Source organism: Heterodontus francisci, unplaced genomic scaffold, assembly GCF_036365525.1.
Source record: "Heterodontus francisci isolate sHetFra1 unplaced genomic scaffold, sHetFra1.hap1 HAP1_SCAFFOLD_59, whole genome shotgun sequence".
NCBI classification, from domain to species: domain Eukaryota; kingdom Metazoa; phylum Chordata; class Chondrichthyes; order Heterodontiformes; family Heterodontidae; genus Heterodontus; species Heterodontus francisci.
In genome coordinates this window covers 1,381,522-1,405,147 of record NW_027140758.1, presented here as the reverse complement: position 1 = coordinate 1,405,147, position 23,626 = coordinate 1,381,522, and the positions used below count along the sequence as shown (strand labels likewise).

The 23,626-nt window shown below is 48.6% G+C and overlaps 2 non-coding genes across 2 annotated transcripts; both read left to right on the top strand.

Annotated features, from left to right (window-relative positions):
• The first annotated feature begins 16,247 nt into the window (after positions 1–16,247).
• Positions 16,248–16,330, top strand: trnav-uac (transfer RNA valine (anticodon UAC)). The gene has a single exon. It is a non-coding gene; the product is annotated as a tRNA-Val (tRNA).
• A 4,093-nt stretch (positions 16,331–20,423) lies between these two features.
• trnal-cag (transfer RNA leucine (anticodon CAG)) lies at positions 20,424–20,506 on the top strand. The gene has a single exon. It is a non-coding gene; the product is annotated as a tRNA-Leu (tRNA).
• Positions 20,507–23,626: the final 3,120 nt, after the last annotated feature.

Here is a 23,626-nt window from a genome sequence, read left to right as displayed (position 1 = left end):
TCCTGTTAGATTTGCTCTCCCTCTGTACAAAATCAAACTCCACACATTGTCTTTCACTCACTCCTGTTTCCAGCCCTGACGGTGCAGAAATCCCCTCTCAACGGTTCACAATCCAGTTGATTTCTGATCAAATACCTCCTTCCTCATTCAATAGAGGAAACAGAGACATGAACAGGAGTCAGGTGCAAGAAAGTTTCACCAACAGAGCAAAGAAAGGCACCAACAAAAGTTACACCTACTTTCCAAATCATTTCACTGGAATATTCTTTCACTTGTTTTGTCGGATGACTGCAATAAATCTGAAAATGAGCACCATGAGGTTTGTGTTCACTAGTCACTTGTTCTCCTGTGTTTGTCTGTCAGGTTTGTAATTCAGTTTGTATTGGATATTGAAGAGAATCTCTTTTCAAGATGATTGCACATCGTACTGTGTTTAAAGCAACCAACTTGGAAAATGGCAGAAAATGAATGTTTCAATCCCTGTGTGACCAGATTCTTCCAATGCTTTTCAACAGCTAGATTGATGATGCTTGCAATCTGTATCCTGTGGAGAATGGGAGAGGAGAATAAAAACATGGTGCGTGAACAGGACAGACTGTGTAAAATGGGAGCACAGAAATACTGCCACCTCATTGAAAGTTAATGAGATTTATTCCAAGTCAGACACCTGTCCACAATGAACAAGTGAATAAATTAATGGTCCACTTTCAATCTAAATGGGACTGAGGTTCCAACAGAGAAGTTTTCTGGAAAATACCTGCTGCAGTTTTAAAATTGATGAACTGGAATATCTTATACTAACTTTCAAATAACTGTAGTGATTGTATAGTTCTCATAGTGGAGAGAAGGAGTTGTTTATAAATATAAGCAGAAAGACACATTTGTGGATTGGTGAATGAGCTTTATCTTTCTGAAATGTATTTGTCCATTGGTTGCAGGTCACTGGAAATTCTTTTTTACATTTCAATTGTAGCAGCAGCAGTTAGCAGCAAAATGTCTGATTAATCAGAGTAGTGGGTCTGGGAAACACTTAAACAGCCGAGACCCTGGAAAACAGAACTCCAAGTAATAGTTTAAATAAGGCACTGAACTGACAGAGCGGTGAAGGCCTGCTCAGGTCAGGAAAAAAAACCCGACCCGAACCTGACAGAACCACATTGGACTCGAGCCCGACCCGGCCCGAGTATCTCCATTTATTCCCACGCCCAAACCGACCCGAGCCTTACCCAACCACCGGAATGTTCACTTTACCTACCTCCCGATTCCGAATCTACAGGAAGCTGCAGCATGAGCGCAATGACATCATTGAGATGCTCACTTGCTCACTGAGCAGACTCAGAGTTTCCCTCCTTGATGTCCCGGACTCCCAGCTCAGGTTGGCTTTTCAACTTTTGACACTTACTAAACTCAACTTCCCAGCAGAGCAAAATGTAATACTTCCTGTGTGTTTCCGACCCGGACACAGCCCGAACTGGACCCAGCCCGACCCGAACCTGGCCCGACCTGACCTGAGCCCGAAAGCCAGACCCGGAAGAGCGACCCGACATGACCCGGACCCGACACAGGTCGCGGGTCTCGGGTTCAGGTCGGGTAGCAGGCCTTCACAGAGTGGAGGTCAGATGATGATTGAATTAATTTCAATCACTGAATCTAAACAAGAAGTAAATCTGTCAGGAATGAAACACTTTATTTTATTTGTGAGCTAGTGGCATAATGGTAGCGCGTCTGACTGCAGATCAAAAGATTGTGTGTTCAGATCACGTCAGGCTCAGTTATGTTTTACAGCAGCTCAAGTTCCTGGATTTTATATCAGAAGAGCGTTCGATCGATTGGAATGTTCTGTGAATGGTTGAATTTCAAGATAAACTTCAATAGATTAAAGTCCTGATTTCTGGTTCCATTTCCATGCTCAGTTCTTATTTCACACTGTTTTATATCAGAACAATGTTTCAGGGATGTGATGTGTCCATTGTTTGTACAATCGCTCTGTCACCCAGTGTGAGAAATAAAACACAAACCGCCCAGCGTGCGGCTCAAACCCATACCTGGCTCTGTCTATAGGCCGCTTAGTTCAGTTGGTTAGGACGCAGTGTTGATAACAACAAGGCTGTGGATTTGATCCCCATGTGCGCTGTCACATGGTCAGTCATTAATTTGACACATTTTTGTAACACTTAAAATCCAACTTTTAGATGCAAACAAGATTACATAAAATGTCAGAGGGAATTTATTTTGAATAACATCCATTGCATCTTTGTCACTGGTCTGGAGTAACACAGAATTCTTTCCAGTTATCTTCCGTTTGCTGATAAACATTGAACTCGTGGCCTGTTCTCGTTAATGGTCACGAGCAGCAAAAACAGACAGAATGAGTCTGACCGCCCAGAGATGTGGAAAAGGCTTCAGTTTGGGACAAATGCAGCAAATCAAATGTTCACCCGACCCCGAAAGATTCAAAAACTGGGGAAAAGGACACAAGGAGATAGAGAATAAGCTAAAGCAGACAATGTAAATATTTCCCATACTTGATATCTCTCTATTCCAATCCAACCTTCAGAGTTGGGGAAATAATTTCAGTGTAAATTGTGCAGCTCAAGAGTCAAAACCAAAGGGCGATGCAGAATAAAGGAGAACTGCCAAAACCCCAGATTGAACCAGGGATCTTCAGTCTAACACACTCCCAGCTGAGCTATTGCAGTCTCACAGCCTTGGGATGATAAGTGGCAAGTAACATTCGCACCACACAAGTGCCAGGCAATGACCATCTGCAACAAGAGAGAATCTAACTATCTCCCCTTGACATTCAATAGCATTACAATCACTGAATCCCCCACTATCAACATCATGGAGGTTACCATGGGTAGCCATACAAATAACGTGACTACAAGAGCAGGTCAGAGGCTTGGAATCCTGAGGCGAGTAATTACAGTGCAGCTGTTGGCTCCACCCCAGGGGCTGAATTTGTTCTGTAAACCATGAAGCAGCTTCCTCTCAAATCCCAGATTTATCAATAAATCCTCTTACAAAAGCCCCAAAGTGTGATATATTCCTCTCACTCAACCATGACTCCTGACTCCCCAAAGTCTGTCCACCATCCACAAGGCACAAGTCAAGAGTGTGATGGAACACTCTCCACTTGCCTGGATGGGTGCAATTCCAACTCAAGAATCTCAACACCGTCCATGACAAAAGCAGCCCACATGATTGGCACCCCATCTACAAACATTCACTCCCTCCACCATCGGCACACAGTGGCAGCAGTGTGTACCGTCTACAAGATGCACTGCAGCAATGCACCAAGACTCCTTAGACAGCACCTTCCAAACCCAGCGACCTTTACCACCGAGAAGGGCAAGGGCAGCAAATGCAGGGGATACCACCATCTGCAAGTTCCCCTCAAAGCCACACACCATCCTGACTTGGAACTATATCGACGTTCCTTCACTGTCGCTGGGTCAAAATCCTGGAACTCCCTTCCTCACAGCTTGTGGGTGTACCTACCCCACATGGATTGCAGCGGTTCAAGAAGGCAGTTCACCACCACCTTCTCATGGGCAACTAGGGATGGGCAATAAATGCTGGCCTCGCCAGCGATGCCCACATCGCATGAATGAATGAATAAAAAAGTGAAGTATCCCTTGTGTCATTGTTTTGGTAGAAAATATAACCCTGGTGGAATTGCCCCTCCCAATCACACCTCACTTCATAGAACATAGAAAATGGAGAAAATTTATGGCACAGAACGAGACCATTTAGCAATCGTGTCTGTGCCAGCTGAAAAAGAGTGATCCAGCCCAATCCCACTTTCCATGTCTTGGGAAAGGGATCTGAACAGATCTCAGAGCTCACATTATGTGAATGTTCTGTTGAAGTGTTGGTGAGCTGATATACCAGGGGAGATTCACACTGTTAGACACAGTGTGAAATACATTCAAGTATTTATAAAACATTACAACATGTGAGTAATATTCCCCATTGATTTCTCAGCACTGATGGATTGTGAAGTGGGAGACAGCCAGAAGTCCCAGTGAACCACACTGACCCTGAGCTGAGAATGAAATGAGATAAAGTTCAGTCTTCAGCAGTGAGATCCTGCAGAGAGGTAAGAGTCCTGAATCAAGGAGAGACTTTCTCATACTGCTGTTGAATCTCATTTCAAACACTCCTTGAACTCTCTGCCGAGGAATTCAGAGCTGGATAACGGCTGTAAAATCAGCCGAAAAGGGAAATAGAAAACACCCACCGTGGGCTCAAACTCAAAAACTTGAGATTCAGAGTTTCATGCTTTCATCGACTGAGCTCACTAGGCCTGAGACAGAGTCCCCGGCCTGTCTGTTATTGGACGGTGCAGCTGTTGGCTCCACCCCAGGGGCTGAATTTGTTCTGTAAACCATGAACCAGCTTCCTTTCAAATCCCAGGTTTATCAGTAAATCCTCTTACAAAATCCCCAAAGTGTGATATATTCCTCTCATTCATCCAGAATAAAAGTTACATCTTTTGCTCTTTTTACCTTTCAAACATTGACTTCTATTTTACTCAGCATTTATTTCTCTCTCCTTTTTATGTTGTGCATTTCCTAATAAACATTTCATTTCAATTATTTATGAGGGATGAAATGAACAGAAAAGATTTTCTGCAATGGTACCAGGGGTGTGGGACAGAGTGAGTGGTTCGGATCTGGAATACACTGCCTGAGAGTGTGCTGGAGGCAGATTCAATCGTGGCTTTCAAAAGGGAATTGGATAAACACCTGAATAGAGAAAATTTGCAGGGCTACAATGAAAGGGCAGAGGAGTGGAATTAGCTGATTTGCTCTTGCAAAGAGCTATCATGGACATGATGGACTGAATGGTCTCCTTCTGTACTGTAACCATTTGATTCCTTGATTCTAACTGTCAAAGTTGTTCTGAACTTGCTCTGCTCCAAGGAGAACAACCCCAGCTTTTCCAGTCTCTGCACATAACTGAAGTTATGAGGAACCATGGGGAACCCACTGTAAACCTTCCTCCAGACAGAAATACAACTGTTCACCACCACACTGTGACCCAGCTGTTCACATGATTTGGATGTGGGGACCAAATGTAGTATTTCAAAGTTTGCAGATGACACAAAACTAGGTGGGAATGTGTGTTGTGAGGAAAATGCAAAGCGGCTTCAAGGGAATTTGGACAGACTTAGTGAGTGGACAAGAAAGTGGCACATGAAATATAATGTGTAAAAATGTGAGGTTATCCACTTTGGCAGGAGAAACAGATGTGCAGATTATTTGTTAAATGGTAAGAGTGTGAATGTACAAAGGGGCCTGGGTATCCTTGTCAATAAGTGACTGAAAACTAACATGCCGGTGCAGCAAGCAATTCAGAAGACGAATGATATGTTAGCCTCTCTCACAAGACGATTTGAGTATAGGAGTAGTGAAGTCTTGCTTCAATTGTATATAACCTTGGTTGGACTGCACTTTGGAATACTGTGTGAAGTTTTGTTCGCCTTACATTAGGAAGGATATCATTGCCATCGAGGGAGTGCAACGAAGGTTCACCAGACTTGTTCCCGGGATGGCGGGACTGTCAAATGAAGAGAGATTGGGGAAACTGGGCCTGTATTCTCTAGAGTTTTGAAGAATGAGAGGTGATCTCATTGAAACTTACAAAATATTTAAAGGGATAGACAGGTAGATGAAGCTAAGATGTCTCCCCCGGTTGAGGAGTCTAGAACCAGGGGACACAATTTCAACGTAAGGGGAAAGCCACTTAGGACAGCGATGAGGAGAAATTTCTTTACTCAGTGGGTTGTGAATCTTTGGAATTCTCTACCTCAGAGGGCTGTGGAAGTTCAGTCATTGAGTATGTTTAAAGCAGAGATTGAGAGATTTCTAAATACAAATGACATAGGGGAGATGGAGATAGTGTGGGAAAAAGGCATTGAAGTGGACGAGCAGTCATCATCATATTGAATGGCAGGGTGGGCTCGATGGGCTGAATGGCCTACTCCTGCTCCTATGTTCCTATCAGTCTGCAAACGTCATATGCATGCTGTCATTCTCCCTTTTATTCCATGGGCTTCAGTTTTACTGGCAGTCTAGTATGTGACATCATCAAGAAGCTTTTCAATAAGTTAAATAAGGAGAAATTGTTTCCAGTGGCAAAAGGGTCAGTAACCAGAGGATGTATTTATCAGGTGATTGAGAAAGGACCAGAGGCGAAATGAGGAATGATTTTTTATACAGTGATGTGTTGTGATCTGGAATGCACTGTTTGATCAGGACTTGAAAGCAGATTCAGTAGTAACTTTGAAAAGCGATAGGGATAAATACTGGAAGGAAAAATGTACAGATTACAGGAGACAGCACTGACACAATGGACCAAATGGTCTCCTTCTTTGGGTATCGTTCTATGGTTTTATGAACATAATGTTGATACAATTCGCTGAGTTGGAAGGGAAGTGAACCCAGATTCCGGGTATTCTAAACACCAGACCCAAACCAAATGAACAAGCCTGTTGTTTAATCTCTGTTTTTCACACCAGCTTCTCCTCGCTCTTTCTGTGTTTCCTGCCTGGTCTGTTCCTCTGACCTTCATTCCTGACACTCTATTGAGAATGGCCAACTCACTGCGCCTCTCACGCACACCGTCACTCCACCCCTTCACCCACTTCCAAACCTCTCTGTTCAACAGTACCTCACATCTGCTCCTCTGCTCCATTAATATAACAGGAAAACATTTTCAAACAGACATCTCCAGACAGTGAACGTTCCAGTAAGACAAGGTAAAGAGCAGATTCATTCACTTTAAACAGAGAGAGAGCAGCTCTCCCTGTTCAGTCTAAGGAGCAGATCTGGTTTCACTCCCATTAGTCTTAGAGGCATGCGCCAGCATTTTAAGGGACCGTTGGAGACGGGAATGGAGGCCGGGGAGGGGGAGGGGGGTGTGTAAAATAGGGATGGAAGACGTTGGACCGGATTTTTCTGTCGGCGGCTGACATGGAGGGCAGACTTCGCACATCCACATGGCAAGAAGGCATTTAAAGTATTTATGAGTCCAATTGTCAGCAATTTTATTCACTGGATCCAATTGAACTAATAGCACACGGGAACCACGGGGCTTCAGAGCCTCGCCTGGTTAAAGGAGGTGACTGGGAGGTGGGAGCTGAGTGTTGTCTTCACTGGGAAGCTATCGGGTGAGGCAGCAAAACTTGGCAGCAAGGGTGGAGGGGGAAAGGGCATCGGAAAACACTGTCAGGAGTGGGGGCCAATGTGCCAGCTCTGCAGAGGGAACAACACAAGGGTGCCATTGGGGCAGTGCCACTTCATTGAGGGTGACAAGTGAGGTAAAGGTGGCTGGGTGTTGTTTACTGTGAAGGCCTTGCACTCAGGGAGGGGCAACCTGTCATGGGCTTCATTCGAGGCTCTCATTGGATTCGAGGCTCCCATTGAGGAGGAGGAGGAGGAGTAGAGAGGAAGGGAGGGAGGCGCAGGCACCAGCAGGGGCACCACAGCAGCTTGGGGGCCCACAGGAAGGCCAGCCTCGAACAGGAGGCTGGAGAAGGAGGCAGAGGAACACGTCAGCCGAGGTTCAACTACCTGCAGATGTCCGAGTGACAGTGTCTCCGCAGACTGCACCTCTCCACGGAGGTCGTCACTGATCTCTCTCCCATGATGCAGCTGTGCCCCATGCGACTTGGTGGGCACCTGATGCCAGTGTCACTGAAGGTCACCGTGCCACTGAACTTCTTCACCACCAGATCATTGCGGGGATCCACTGGAGATATGTGTGGAATCTCACAGTCTGTAGTGAATCAGTGCATCAAGGAGGTCACCAATGTCCTCTTCAGGAGGGCCGGTGACTATGTGCACATTGATCCAAACAGTCAAGCTGAGAGAGCTATAGGACTCGGGGCCATCGCTGGATTCCACCAGGTGTAGGGTGTCATTGACTGCACCCATGTGACCATCAAGGCTCCTGCAGACCAGCCAGCAGCCTTCAACAGGAAGGGCTTCCACTTGTTCAGTGTGCAATTGGTCTGCGACCACTGCAAATGGATCCCACAGGTGTGTGCACAAATCCCGGGAAGCAGCCACAACGCCTGCATACCAAGGCACTCCCAGGTGCCAGAACCTTTTCGCGGCCCCATCCGCTTTCAGAGATGGACCCTTGGAGACAAGGGCTACCCACTGAGGACATGACTACTGACGTCTGTGAGGAACCCACGCACGGATGCAGAGGAGAGGTACAACACCTGCTGCGGGTCAACCCGAGCGACCGTCAAGGAGGCCATTGGTCTCCTGAAGATGAGATTCAGGTGCCTAGATCGATCCAGTGGAGCCCTTCAGTATGTCCCGGCGAGGGTCTCGCATATCGTGGTGGTTTGCTGTGCACAGCACAATCTGGCATTACAGAGGGGTGAGGTGTTGACTAGTGAGGATATCGTGGAGTGTGATGTCTCCTCTGATGATGAGGATGTGGAGGAGGATGCTGCCCAAGCAGTGCCAGATGAAGAACCTCAGGCACAGTAGGAAAGGGGCCATGAGATACACACAAGGGAGACATGAGACACCCTTATACATTCAAGTTTCCTTTGAGCCTTACCACCTTCTGGAACCACAGCAATAAAGTCTTAGCTTTAAGCAGCCCTGTTGTCACCTCCTTCCTTCTGTTCTGCAGCGTCCAGGTACACATCGCACAGTGACAAGGCCGAAGCTTTGTAAACTCAGGACTTGGTCCCTCACTTCCAGCCCCTTGGGAGGAAGGGTTTAAATGAAGTCCCAAAGGGTATCAACAATAAGAAGGAGACATAGTGAGAGAACATCATTTCTTTATTCCGTGTGACACCAAACACAACCCTATCCATCTGGAATGTACATTTACCCGTGAACCCCTCAGTGAATCTAGGTGCTCTTCTTAAATCTTTTCCGGGTGCTCCTACGTGGTGCTCCCCCTGCTCTGTCAGCTGAGATGGAGACAGGCTGCTGACCTTGCTGCCCCATGGCTTGGGATGACATTGGTGGCCGTCCTCTTGCTGCCTGAGGCCTGGAGGGCCCCGGCACACTGAGGGCCTCCTGCACAGGTACAGGGACCCCCCACTGTCATCGAGGATGATGGAGGCAGGCTCTTGCATCACTTGTGTCACTGGCAGAGGGGCTTTGGAGCTACTGTCCACACCAGGAGCACCCTGAGAGGAGACCCCAGATGTAGCAGCCAGCTGCTCCTCCCCCTTATAAGACACACTTGTACCTCGCTGCTGACCTGAGAGGGATGTGGACCTGGTGAAGAGTTCAGGTGCCTCGTCCCCCCTCTCACCTTGTCACCGCTGGATGGATCTCATGGACAAAGCGATGGAGTGCAAGTCTGCGCGCATCTCCGGCAGCCACTGATTGGTCGGCTGGATCTGGCTCTCCATCAGAGTCACGAATCTCTCAAGGAAGGAAGCCAGACACACCCCCATCAGAGACAGTGCAGCATGCAAGGCCTGGATGGACTCCTCCATCATCCGAACTTGGGTACACATAACCTCTGGCAACTCTGCCAGATGTTGCCTGACCTCTTGCTGCAGCTGCAGTATTTCCCGTGTTGCTGGTGACACCAGAGGCACGTCATCAGCCTGGGACTCAGCATGGGCCTGGCCTCCCACAGACTTCCAACTGCCAGTGGCCTCGGCTGTCACAGCCTCCGTCAGCTGCCCGGGCCTGTCTGTGACGTGCTCACCAGCTTGTGTGCCCAAATCTAACAGCAAGTGGATACCCACCGAGTGAGGGTTTCTGTGCTGCTGGAGGGTGCAGGGGAATGAGGTGATGGTGCACCATCTGAGGCTCCCTCCTCCTCCTCAGAGGTGTCTGGCTGTCCCACAGTCTCTCCAGCTCTTCGCTCTTGTCGTTCATCCTAGCCTGCATGTGAAAAGAGGGACATTGAAGGGTTAGGGTCTGCCCATCGTGACATTCCAACCACCCCTACTGTGCAGCTCCATTGATGCAGTGGTGAACAGATGAGCAGTATGGCTCCTTTGCAGCGGATGCTCCCTTGTGCCCCAGGAGATGTTCACTCACTCTCTTAGGTAGGTGTCCCTGCCTCTCCATCAGCTATGGAGCAGCTGCTTTGCTGCCCGGCCTGTTCCATGGCCTCCTCCTCCATCGGGATGAGGACATGGAGATTAGGCATCCACTGCCAGTCTTGACATGCTCTTTCCGATTGTGGGCTGTCTTCTCCTGCAGCCACTATGATCAACAAAGTTAGTCTCCCAGCGGGGACAAGCCCAATATCTCTGATGGTGATAGTCCAGCAGTCCATGATGTGGACACACATATTCCTCCTGCATGTGGCCCCTCTCGAGGGACTGTGTGAGTTTATACAATGACTGATGTGCACCTCCCACCGAGATGCAGCCAAGCCTCAGGCAGCATGTCCTGCTGCCCTTCCCCAATACACATGACTGGGTGGTCACTCCCTTTCCACCAAACACTCCCTCTCACTCTGCCATGCACAATGTCCAAAGGGTCCAAAGTGTTTTGAGTTTGCGCCTGAGCAGCCCGGATCCGGTCATTGACCCACTTCGTGCACTGGATCCATGTCTTGGGGGTGACCCCACGGCTGCTGACTTCACCTACTATCTCAAAGCAGCTTTGCTTGGTCAGGTGGACAGGTGTCCACCTCCCATCCCTGGGGAAGAGGATCTTCCACCTATCTGTTGTCACCTGGAGGCAAACCTGCAGGATGGCATCGCCAAACCATTGGACCATGGTCACTGCAGGCTCGCATTCAGCTCCTTACCTATCAGGCAGCAGAGACAGCAGAACGGGTCCTGGGGCATCAGTGACAGCAGAACGGGTCCTGGGGCATCAGTGACAGCAAAACGGGTCCTGGGCAGCAGAGGCAGCAGAACAGGTCCTGGGGCAGCAGAGGCAGCAGAACAGGTCCTGGGGCAACGGAGGCAGCAGAACAGGTCCTGGGGCAGCAGATGCAGCAGAACAGGTCCTGGGGCAGCAGAGGCAGCAGAACAGGTCCTGGGGCAGTAGATGCAGCAGAACTGGTCCTGGGGCAGCAGAGGCAGCAGAACAGGTCCTGGGGCAACGGAGGCAGCAGAACGGGTCCTGGGGCAGCAGAGGCAGCAGAACAGGTCCTGGGGCAACGGAGGCAGCAGAACAGGTCCTGGGGCAGCAGATGCAGCAGAACAGGTCCTGGGGCAGCAGATGCAGCAGAACAGGTCCTGGGGCAGCAGAGGCAGCAGAACAGGTCCTGGGGCAGCAGATGCAGCAGAACAGGTCCTGGGGCAACGGAGGCAGCTGAACAGGTCCTGGGGCAGCAGATGCAGCAGAACTGGTCTGGGGCAGCAGAGGCAGCAGAACAGGTCCTGGGGCAGCAGATGCAGCAGAACTGGTCCTGGGGCAGCAGATGCAGCAGAACGGGTCCTGGGGCAGCAGAGGCAGCAGAACAGGTCCTGGGGCAGCAGATGCAGCAGAACAGGTCCTGGGGCAGCGGAGGCAGCAGAACAGGTCCTGGGGCAGCAGATGCAGCAGAATGGGTCCTGGAGCAGCAGAGGCAGCAGAACGGGTCCTGGGGCGGCAGAGGCAGCAGAACGGGTCCTGGGGCAGCAGAACGGGTCCTGGAGCAGCAGAGGCAGCAGAACGGGTCCTGGGGCAGCAGAACGGGTCCTGGGGCATCAGAGGCAGCAGAACAGGTCCTGGGGCAGCAGAGGCAGCAGAACGGGTCCTGGAGCAGCAGAGGCAGCAGAACGGGTCCTGGGGCGGCAGAACGGGTCCTGGGGCATCAGAGGCAGCAGAACGGGTCCTGGGGCAGCAGAATGAGTCCTGGAGCAGCAGAGGCAGCAGAACGGGTCCTGGGGCATCAGAGGCAGCAGAACGGGTCTTGGGGCAGCAGAACGGATCCTGGGGCAGCAGATGCAGCAGAACGGGTCCTGGAGCAGCAGAGGCAGCAGAACGGGTCCTGGGGCATCAGAGGCAGCACAACGGGTCTTGGGGCAGCAGAACGGGTCCTGGGGCAGCAGAGGCAGCAGAACGGGTTCTGGGACAGCAGAGGCAGCAGAACGGGTTCTGGGACAGCAGAGGCAGCAGAATGGGTCCTGGGGCAGCAGAGGCAGCAGAACGGGACCTGGGGCAGCAGAGGGCTCTCAGGAAGACACTCCTTTAAACCAGGCAGCAGTGAATGCAGGTCTGGCAGCCCTTTCAATATGGTGCCAGCACCAGCCGTTGTGTCAGATGTCGGTGCCATTGGTGCCTCGTTCCCTACCTCTGGTCCTTGTTTACATGGGCCCCACCCCTCCCTTCATTAATTGGTTGGCTGCTCCGTGATCGGGGTCGGTCGGCCTCATTTCACTCGTGTGGTGACGACACCCACTTCCGGTGCCTCTGCCGAGAGCCGCACCGTTAGTTTAAAATTCAGCCCATGGGGTCAAGAGTGGAAAATCTCCCCTCTGATTCTCTCTACTTAAAATGAAGGAGACACCAAATTAAAACTGATGAAACCAGGGATTGTATCTTGGTTCTTCAATCTAGTGTTCTCCCAACTGAGCTATTCCAGCCTCACTGTGAACTCATCTTCATTGGAGACAAATATAACTCCAGGCGGAATTTCCCCACCCGTTCATTCCTCACTTCAGGGGAATGGGACCCGACCAGATCGCGGAACTCAGATTATGTTAATGTTCTGCTCTTGATATCTTAATATTATCTTGCGTTTGAGCCACTTTTAATCAGGTTCACGGACAAATTCTTCCATCATCCCTTCTCCCACATTCCCTCTCTCTCATTCATTCTTTATTCCTCACAATCCAGAAAGGGTTAGGAATCAGAGCTCACCCCCAAACCCTCTGCACACAGACCTCTGTCTGTTACCCTGTTTGATCCAAGAGACCAGTCAATAAATTACACTCTTTATAAACACAGAAAGCTGCCTCAGAGTGTTGGACAGAGATAAATACACTGATGTCTGTTGAAAAAAGTTCATCTTACGTGTTGTTACTGAGCCCACAGAGCAGGGCGAGCCCAGGCTCCAGCCCCAGCCCCAGCCTGTGCTGTGTTAGCTGATGCCACCTGGTGTGATGCTGAGCCACACGGAGCAGGAAAGGGCCTCGTTGTAGTCATGGCCTGTGTTGTGTTAACTGATCCCACTCAGTGTGGTAGGAGCCAGACAGAACAGACTGGGCCCAGGCTCCTTCCTCAGCCTGAGGGATGATAGTTCTTCTCACACGTTGTTGTACAGAGCCCCACACAGAACAGGGAAATCACAGGCTCCATCCCCGGCCTGTGGTATTTTACTTCATCGCACCTGGTATGGTACGGAGTCCCCAGAGCAGGAAAGATCCAGCTTCCATCTCCGGCCTGTGCTGAATTAGCTGATCTGACCTGGTTGGCACTGAACCGCAATCAGGGAAGGATGGGCCGAGGCTCCATGGCCTGTGGTGTGTTAGTTATTCTCATTTGGTGAGGTACTGAGCACCATATAGAGCAGGATGGGCCTGTGCTCAGTGAGCTGATCTCACCTTGTGTGGTCCTGAGACCCACACACAAAGCAGGACAGGCCTAGGCCTCATCCCCGGCCTGTGTTCAATTAGCAGATCTCAGCCAAAAGATTTTGATAAGGTTCCACACAAGAGGCTTCTCGATAAGATTAAAGGCCCTGGTATCAGTGGTAATATATTGATCTGGATTGGGAACTGACTGGCAGACGTAGGCAGAAAGTAGTTCCAGATGGATCTGGATCTGTTTGGAGACCAGTTACCAGTGGTGTCCCACAGGGATCGGTGTTGGGACTGTTGCTCTTTACTATTTTTATTAATGATCTGGATGTAGGTGTAGGGGGCACCATCTGTAAATTTACAGATGATTTGAAGATCTGTGCGAGTGTTTAGACTGCAGACGATACTCGACTGTTTCAGGCTGATCTTAATGTGTTGGGAGATTGGGTTCATGACTGGTAAATGATGTTTAATTTGGGTAAGTGAAGTGTTATTCATGTGGACAGGGCGAATGCTCAACATTCATACACCCTTCAGGGAAAAACATTAAAGCAGGTGGAGAAAGAAAATAATTTTGAGCAGAGATCTGGATGTTCTAGTGCACAGATCTCTAAAGTTACAGCAGCAATGCTGTGAAGTGATAGTTGGAGCAAATAGAGGGTTGGGCTGCATTCAGAGGACAATTGAGTATAAAATGAGGCATATTCTTTCATGGGATGTGAGCGACACTGGCAAGGCCAGAATTTGTTACCCATCCCTAATTGTCCTTGACAAGGTGGCGGTGAGCTCCCTTCTTGAATTGCTGCACTCCATGTGGTGTAGGTACACCCACAGTGCTGTTAGGAAGGGAGATCCAGAATTTTGACCCAGCATCAGTGCATGAACAGCGATATATTTGCAGATCAGATGGTGTGTGACTTGGAGGGGAGCTTGCACATGGTGGTGTTTCCATGCATCTGCAGCCCTTGTCCTTCAAGGTGGTGGAGGTCTTCGGTTTGGAAGGTGCTGTCTGCGGAGCCTTGGTGAGTTGCAGCAGTGCATCTGGTAGATGGTACACACTACTGCCACTGTACGTCAGTGATGAAGGGAGTAAATGTTTAAGGTGGTGAATGGAGAGACAATCAAGGCGGCTGCTTTGTCCTGGACAGTGTCGGGTTTATAGAGTATTGTTGGTGCTGCGCTCATCCTGGTTTGTGCCTGTAGATGGTTGACAAGTTTTGGAGAGTCAAAAATCACAAAATTATTGCAGTGCAGAAGGAGGCCATTCGGCCCATTGTGTCTGCATAGAATGATAGAACATAGAAAATTTACAGCACAGGCAGGCCAAAAAACGAGCCACCCAGCTGAATCCCATTGCCCAGCATTTGGACCGTAGCCCTGCAGGTTCAGGTACTTGAGGTGCACATCCAGACACCTTTTAAATGAGTTGAGGGTTTCTGCCTCAGCGACCCTTATCGGCAGTGAGTTCCAGACTCCCACAGCCCTCTGGGTGAAAAAACCTTTCCTCATCTCCCCTCTAATTGTTCAACACATCAATTTAAATCTATGCCCCCTAGTCACTGACCTCCCTACTAAGGTAAATAGACCCTTCCCATCCATTCTATCCAGACCCCTCACAATTTTGTACATTTCAATCAAATCTCCCCTCAGCCTCCTCTATTCAACCCCAGCTGATCCAATCTTTCCTCATCGCTGCATTTTTCCAGAGCTGGCAACATCCTCGTAAATCTCCTCTGTAACCTCTCTCGTGCAATTACATCCTTTCTGGAATGAGGTGACCAGAACTGCACACAGAACTCAAGTTGTGGCCTAACTAATGATTGATACAGTTCCAGCATAACCTCCCTGCTCTGATATTCTATACATCGGCTAATAAAGGAAAGGATTCCATAAGCCTTCTCAACCAACTTATCAACCTGTCCTGCTACTTTCAGGGATTTGTGGACATTCACTTCAAGGTCCCTCACTTCCTCTACACCTCTCAGCATTCACCCATTAATTGTGTATTCCTTTGCTGTGTTTGACCTCACCAAAGGCATCACCTCACACTTCTCCAAGTTGAGTTCCATTTGCCACTTTTCTGCCCACCTGACCAGTCCATTTCTCCAGCTCTCCTAATGAGCATTTCACCACGTGCCTTGAGCTGAGTTGCTCATCACAGAATTCCCACTATCTGATTTACTTTTGTAGCCAGAGTATGTATATGAATGGTCCAGTTAAGCTTTTGTCAATGGTAACCCCCAGGATGTTGATGGTGGGGGGATTCAGCGATGGTAATGCTGTTTATCGTCAAAGGGAGATGGTTACATTCTCTCTTGTTGGAGATGGTAATTGCCTGGTACTTATGTGGTGTGAATGTTACTTGCCACTCAGCAGCCCAAGTCTGAATGTTGTCCAGGTCTTGCTGCTTCTGGACACGGACTCCTTCAGTATCTGAGATGTCCCGAATTTGTCCTTTTATGAAACCTTGGTCAGGACTCACTTGGAATATTGTATCCAGTCTTGGTCTCCTCACATGATGGGTGATATTGAGGCTTTGGAAAGGGTACAGAGGAGAGACATTCGACGAATTCCCAGTATAAGACATCTTGGTTATCAAGTTAGACTAAAAGAGTTGGGACCTTACACCTTAGAGAAACCTAGACTGAGGGGTGATCCGATTGAGGTTCATAAATAATGAAGAGTCCAATTTAGCATGGGAGAGGAGTCATAACTTTATATTGGAAAAGGCCAGATGGCACCCGGATCACATTAAATTTCATTTTCAGTGGTGGGCTAATGTACCAGGATGGCCGAGTGGTTAAGGCGTTGGTCTTACAATCCAATAGACATGTGTCTATGTGGGTTCACACCCCACTCCTGGTATCTGTGCTTACAAAATGTTACTTATTCTTTCCCTGACTTTTGCCTTGCACCATCATCTCTTCTGTCATTTAATCACTCTTGCCTTCCAACTGATCACAGCTTCCTATTATTTGATCTGCCCCAGCACCGTTCCTTGGCTCTGCGCTTGCTTATAAACTGGTAAATCTTTAACTTAATCTCCTCTGTACCCTGACAATGACCTTCTCATCCTTCCTGGATTGTGGTTCCTCACAGGATCCGCTGCCTCTCCGACTCCCCTCCAGGTAACTGAAGGCCCTGAGCCTTGGTCTCGCTTTATACGCTAGCTGGTAGTTGATTCCTTGCAGGTCTGCCACCGCTCAGGAGAAGCTCAAGACCCAGATCAAGCAAAGTATCAAGAGGAATGTGAACAAAGGCTCCCTGGTGCAGAGCAAGGGACAGGGCGCCTCCGGCTCCTTCAAAATCAGCAAGAAGGAAAACCCAGGGAAAAGTGGGAAAGAAGGTGAAGAAACCAGCAGCCAAGAAATCTTTAGTGAAGAAACCAGCAGACAAGAAATCTTCAGTGAAGAAACCAGCAGACAAGAAATCTTTAGTGAAGAAACCAGCAGACAAGAAAGTGACAACAAAGAAAGTAACAGCCAAGAAAACGAGCAGCAAGGCGGCGGCAACGCCAAATAAGGCGGTGAAGAAAGCAGCGCTTCAGAAAAAGTCTCCTGCGAAGAAGGTCAAAAAAGGCAAGAGTGCGGCGGGCGGAAAGGCGCTGAAGAAAATGCAGACATGGAAGAGCAAGGTCAAGCCGAAAGCAGCGAAGTCTCAGAAAGCAGGGTCTGGAAAGAAGTGAAAGCGCGGGAAACTTGTAAACATCTGAACACAAAGGCTCTTCTCAGAGCCACCAACATCTCTCAGGAAAGAGCTGATCCCCTGATCAAATGATCCCTGTCCAGGCTGCGCCTGCAGATTCCACACGGAAATGATTTGGAGTAAATCCAGGATCCCTGGTGACTCCCCTCCACCCAGCCCTTTCCCCACTCTCTGTCATAAAACAGAGGGATGTCCGGCCTTCACTCTAACTGGGGATGTGTTCGGTGCAGTCTCAGTTCACAAATTCAGGGGGAGAGTTTGTAAGACAGTAACACTGGCGGAGAAACCCCACCTCACAACTCAAACCCCAACACATGAGTTTCTCCAATTCAGCTGGAGTCGGGTGACAACAGGAGCTGGGATAGGCTGTGATCGGGAATGTTAGGAATGGATTTGTTCAGGGAGGAACGTACCTGGAATCTCCGAAAATAATAGTTCCTTATTTCCCCAGATGACACATTCTGCAGTGAGAGTGAAAAGTCTCTTCACTGCTTCACATTTATTAATTGTTTGGTTCGAGATGAATAATGAGTCAGAGAGTAATGACAGGATCTGAAGCTTCTCTCACACCAGCCCTTGAATGACTCAGTGTGAAGTGTCCAATGTGTGAAGCTACTGCCAGGGTTTGTCAATCTGAACAGTTTCAGCTCAGTTACTGGGGGCCTGGAATCTCCGCAGTTTGACTCTGTCTCTGATTGGTCACCCGCTTCTCAATCCAATTCTTAATCAATAGGAGAATCACATATAAGTAAATAGAAGTTCTCATTGGCTCAGATTTTCCAATTGGAAAAAGCCCGGCAATTCAAGAGCAGGAAGGAATTGAAGTGATGGAAAATTTCAATTTTCAGGCAACAATTTTAAAACCTCTCATTTTGTGTTCTGTTTTCCTGTATTTACCGTCACAAAATCCTGACGCGATTTTTTTTTTTAGATTAGAGATACAGCACTGAAACAGGCCCTTCGGCCCACCGAGTCTGTGCCGAACATCAACCACCCATTTATACTAATCCTACACTAATCCCATATTCCTAACAAACATCCCCACCTGCCCCTATATTTCCCTACCACCTACCTCTACTACCGACAATTTATAATGGCCAATTTACCTATCAACCTGCAAGTCCTTTGGCAGGAAACCGGAGCACCCGGAGAAAACCCACGCAGACACAGGGAGAACTTGCAAACTCCACACAGGCAGTACCCGGAATTGAACCCGGGTTCCTGGAGCTGCGAGGCTGCGGGGCTAACCACTGCGCCACTGTGCCGCGATTTTAGGAACCGTTTTCATTTGTCAATCTGTTAACTGTAAGGGGCGGGAGGAAGGTCCGGTTCAGCAATTTAAAACGGGACAAATATCAGCTTCCACTCTGTAAAAGGAACAAATTAGCGACGAACCGCTTCTCACAGGCTTCTCGGGGACTGACAGAAACGAGCGGTTTCTGATCTTTTCTCCTGAAAGAGGCGGATAATGCTGCAGGGAGCAATGAACTGCCCTTCACTTTCTGGCTGCTAATACATCCCTGACTTTAAACAGTTCAAACAGCGACTGATGCTTCTGCCGGAAAATTAGCAGATTCACCAGAATGATCCCGGTCCATCATGGCCAAAGACATCCAGCTGGCCCGCCGCATCCGCGGGGAACGCACCTAAAACAAAGCTTCAGTCACAAGTGTAACAAGGGCTCTTTTCAGAGCCACCAAATCAGCAAAGGAAAGAGCTGCCATCTCTGTTCATCATCAAACCCATTAGATTGAGGGGCGGCCACATGGTTTCTGTTTTGTCACATCACTTTCCCGAAAGGCCTGTCGGACTGAGAGCTGATCTGGAATTTAGAAAGCAGCATTACCGGAGACTCATTGCTGCTCAGCACAATCTCAACCCCGCTCCTGGGATCCGTTAGCTGGCATTTGGGGAAAAGAAATGGATCCCAGTTTTATTTGGAAGGCATTAATGGAGCCGGTTCCGTTCACATGAGGGTTATTTACAAACATTACCCAATGAGTTCACTAATATTTGAATCCATTGGAGATCAGTACACAGGATATGTAAGGCAGCTCGGTCCCTCTGACTGAAACCGCCAGTTCCCCGGGGCTGCAGACCCTGACACTGCGGGGAGAGAATCCCCGACTCTATCCCGCCGCCGGGGGAAACAGACAGCTCTGTGTCCGCAGAATAGGGAGGGCCGGGGGGAAGGCACACCTGAAAGCGCTGCAATGGACTCAGCTCCTGTGTGTGCACAACTCTCACTGATTCCGTCCTCTGGGAACAGTGCGGTCTAAACAGATCAGGTTAGGAGAGAAACACACAGCCCGAGAATGGCCTCTTCCTTCCTGCATTTACTCTGTTCCGGGAGCAGATTCTCATTGAGAAGCGGCGCTCAGATCACCGGAGAGAAAAAAAACACAATTCAAACTGTCCAAATGAAAAACAGAGAATTAACCCGGACACTTCCATTATTAAATTAATTCATCAGCTCCGAACCAGTTCCCGTTAATGTACCGGGATAATCTCGGGATTTATAAAATCGAAGGCAGCGGGATTTATTAAATTGTTGATTCTGACACCCTGTAGTTCACTTCTTCACTTAACGAGAGGGGGAGATGTGTGAGCAGAGAAACAGAGCGAAATCCAGAGAGGGAACTGAAAACACACCTGGACAGATGTGAAACAGGTCAATCCACTGTTACAATAACTCCATCACTGACTCCCTCCTGACAGTAACCAGTCCTTTCACAGAGACTGTGGGTGGCTCTGAAAAGAGCCTTTGGTTTATTTGATGACATTTTGGCCGCTTTACTTTTTCTGGGAGCTCTGAGCGCTGGTTTTCTTGGGCAGCAGCACGGCCTGGATATTAGGCAGCACCCTGCCCTGAGCGATAGTCACTCCTCCCAGCAGCTTGTTGAGCTCCTCGTCGTTGCGGACGGCCAGCTGCAGGTGTCTGAGGATGTTGCGGGTCTTCTTGTTGTCCCGGGCTGCGTTCCCGGCCAGCTCGAGGATTTCAGCGGTCAGATACTCGAGCACAGCAGCCAGATAGACCGGGGCTCCGGCACCCACACGCTCAGCATAGTTACCCTTTCTCAGGAGCCTGTGAACACGGCCCACCGGGAACTGCAGTCCAGCCCGGGAGGATCGAGACTTGGCCTTGGCTCGAGCTTTCCCGCTGGTCTTTCCTCTTCCAGACATTTCCACAATCTCACAAATACTTTCACAAAGAATGAATAATTTCCTTAGCATTGACAGCACGTCGCAGGTAGTCAGGATGGCCGAGCGGTCTAAGGCGTTGCGTTCAGGTTGCAGTCTCCATTGGAGGCGTGGGTTCGAATCCCACTTCTGACACCTTGCGTTTTGACTGCACTGGAGGCGTTTGGGAGCAGCGGTGAAAAGCAAAGAGAAAGCAGGAAAGAATATGGACAAACAAAGGAACAATGGACCCAAAGATGTTGCAACAAAACATGAGAGTTAGAGCCAACTGAGCAAACAGCAGGGCACATAAAAGATCAAAAATGTAACCTTTGTATCGGGGTGGAAGATGTTGCCAATATCCTTAATGAATACTTTACTGTTTTCCCGAATGAGAGGGTGATGCAGATATTGTTATGAAGGAGGAGGAGTGTGAAGTATTGGACGTGATAACTTAAGGAGAGAGGAAGTATAAATGGGATGAGCATCCTTGAATGTGGAAAAATCACCAGGACCAGATGAAATGTACCCCAGGCTGTTGAAAGAAGCCAGGGAAGAAATAGTGGAAGGTCTGACCATCATTTTCCAATCCCTCACTGGATACAGGTGTGGTGCCAGAGGATTGGAGGTCTTGTAACGTTGCAATAAAAGCAAAATACGAGGCAGATCAAGCATGGCTGATCCTTTCGAGTAGAGAAACAGGGCTGAATTCCCTGAACCAGTGCTACAGCTTTCAGAATAGAAGGAGCCTATACACACCTGATGGGTTCCACTTAAACAAAAGAGCTGGAGGTGTTGACGGTCAGAACAGATAAAATGTGGAGGAGTGTTTGAAGCAGATGCTGTGTGGTTACTGTAGTTGTACTATGGAGTTATTTCAAGGAGGTGATTCTGAATGTAATGGATCAACGTGGACCCGTCCAAGGCAAAGGTTCTAAACTTCCCTGTGGTCCAGCCTGGTTGAATGAAACTGAAGAAAACAAATCACCCAGAAGTGAAAAAGAAATATAAGGCCATGAAAGCACAGAATTCAGATGGATGCAATACCAGATGGTATGGCAAGAGTGTAAAACAGCAACAGATTGGTGAATAAAACTTTCCCATTGAATGAGACAAGAGAAAAGAAGGGTAATAATAGTGTCAGGTGAGTTGTGACACGATTCACATTCCACCTTGATCTGAATAGGACTGTTGAAGGGAGTGATTGAGAAGAATAGAGGAGAAATGAAAAGAAAGGAGAAATAAACAAAAGGTCTTTTGATTTTAGAATGCTTGTTTTTGGAAATGACAGACTGTAAAGTGTGTGTGTCAGAAGATATAGAGCGAAGTTGGGTATGACAAGATCACAGGAAAGTTGTGCCCTGAGACAAGGTGTGTGTTGACAGGAAAGCTGCTTTCTTTTGCACAATATGTATTTTATTCATATAATTTGTGCAATTACATTGCAAAGCAGTTCAAATTTAATATTACATAAGGTACAATACAGATCAGTTTCCTTCAATAATGTACATGATGTATCTCACTATCCCTGCCTGCACAGGTTATATTTACAGTATTTACATTACACATCAAACATTCTCTGGTGCAAACAGCCCGAGGGGTTTTACACGGGTTCCCGCCCCTCACTGTACTGTGGCCTACTAGGGCCTTCGACTGCAGCCTTTCCCCATTGAGTCTCCATGGTGGCTTCTCCAAGCTTTAATGCCGTCCCACAGCACATAGTCTTGGACGTTGCAATGTGCCAGTCCGCAACACTCGGTCATGGACAGCTCTTTGCACTGGAATACCTGTCCCACGGCCGGGCTCGTTCTCAATGGAGATCATTTCAAATGAACATTTCGTAAATCCGTGCTGTCTCTCACAATAAAGAGAACAGGATGTCTGGCAGATTCAGTGTGAGACAATAACACCGCCGGGTAAAGGCCGCTTTCCAACTCCAATCTTAACACAGGAGATTCCCCAAACATCTGCAGTAAGGTGCTGTAAACTGCTGGAAGCGGATGTGTGTGGAAATGGTGATGTTACTGAGGAGGTTTCTAAGTATAGAATGGACTGTGTTTAGGTGGGAATATTACTGAGCCTTAATTGCATCGGGACCATATTTAAAAGCTCCGGCTTTCTGGAAAGCCTTGACGATGAAGGCCGAGTCTGGAAGGGTTTGTGTGGAGAGCTGGGTTTCGGTTCTACTGTGAATAAAGGGTTTGAAATTGGCAGCCCGGAGGAAACTGGAGGTGGAGCTGAAAGATGAGGGGCCATTCTCTCTCTGTCTGTCACTCTGGGTGTCTCCTCCATCGAGCTCTCTGTTTAATCTTCACTCTTGTCTCTTCCCCTCCCTGCTCTCACTCTGCCTTTCTCAGCCAGGTCCAGGTGGCCTGTATAAAAAGGAGCATGACAGAATCAGTCTCTTTTATTGTGCACTGATTTGAGGAAAGAATCAACATGTCTGCCAGTAAACAAGAGTATGCTCCAGGCTGGCAGCATGTTAGAATCCATGAGGAAAGGCATCATCACCCTCATTGACAAGCAGAAGGGGGAGAGGACAGAAATCAGAAATTGGTGGCCCAATTTCTGCTCAATGCTGACTACAAGATTCTGTCAAAAGACATAGCCAGTCGATTCAAGTGCTCTGGAGTTGGTGATTCACCCTGATCAGACCTATACTATACCAGGCAGGACAATCTCTGATAGCTTTGCGCTACTCAGGGATATGATCACCTATGTAAGGGACAGGAGGGTGGACACCTGCCTCATCAGCCTGGACCAGGAGAAGGCTTTTGACAGGATATCGCACACTTACATGATGGATGTGCATTCCAAAATGGGGTTTGGGGAGAGAATCTGCAATTGGATCAAACTACTCTACACAAACATCAGTAGTGCAGTCTCAATCAATGGGTGGGAATCAGAAAGTTTCCCGATCCAATCTGGAGTCAGACAGGGCTGTCCTCTCTCCCCTGTCTTGTTTGTTTGCAGTATTGAACCCTTTGCTGAGTCTATTAGGAAGAATGCGAGCATCAGAGGGGTGACAATCCCAGGCAGCGGAGGCACTCAGGTTAAAACCTCCCTGTACATGGATGACGTCGCCGTTTTATGCTCGGATCCACTGTCTGTGCGCAAAGTGATGAGCATCTGCGACCAGCTCGAAATGGCCTTGGGAGCCAATGTTAAACACGGCAAGAGCGAGGCCATGTTCTTTGGGAAATCGGCTGACCGATCCTTTGTCCCCTTCACCGTTAGGTCAGACTACCTGAAGGTGCTGGGAATATGGTTTGGTAG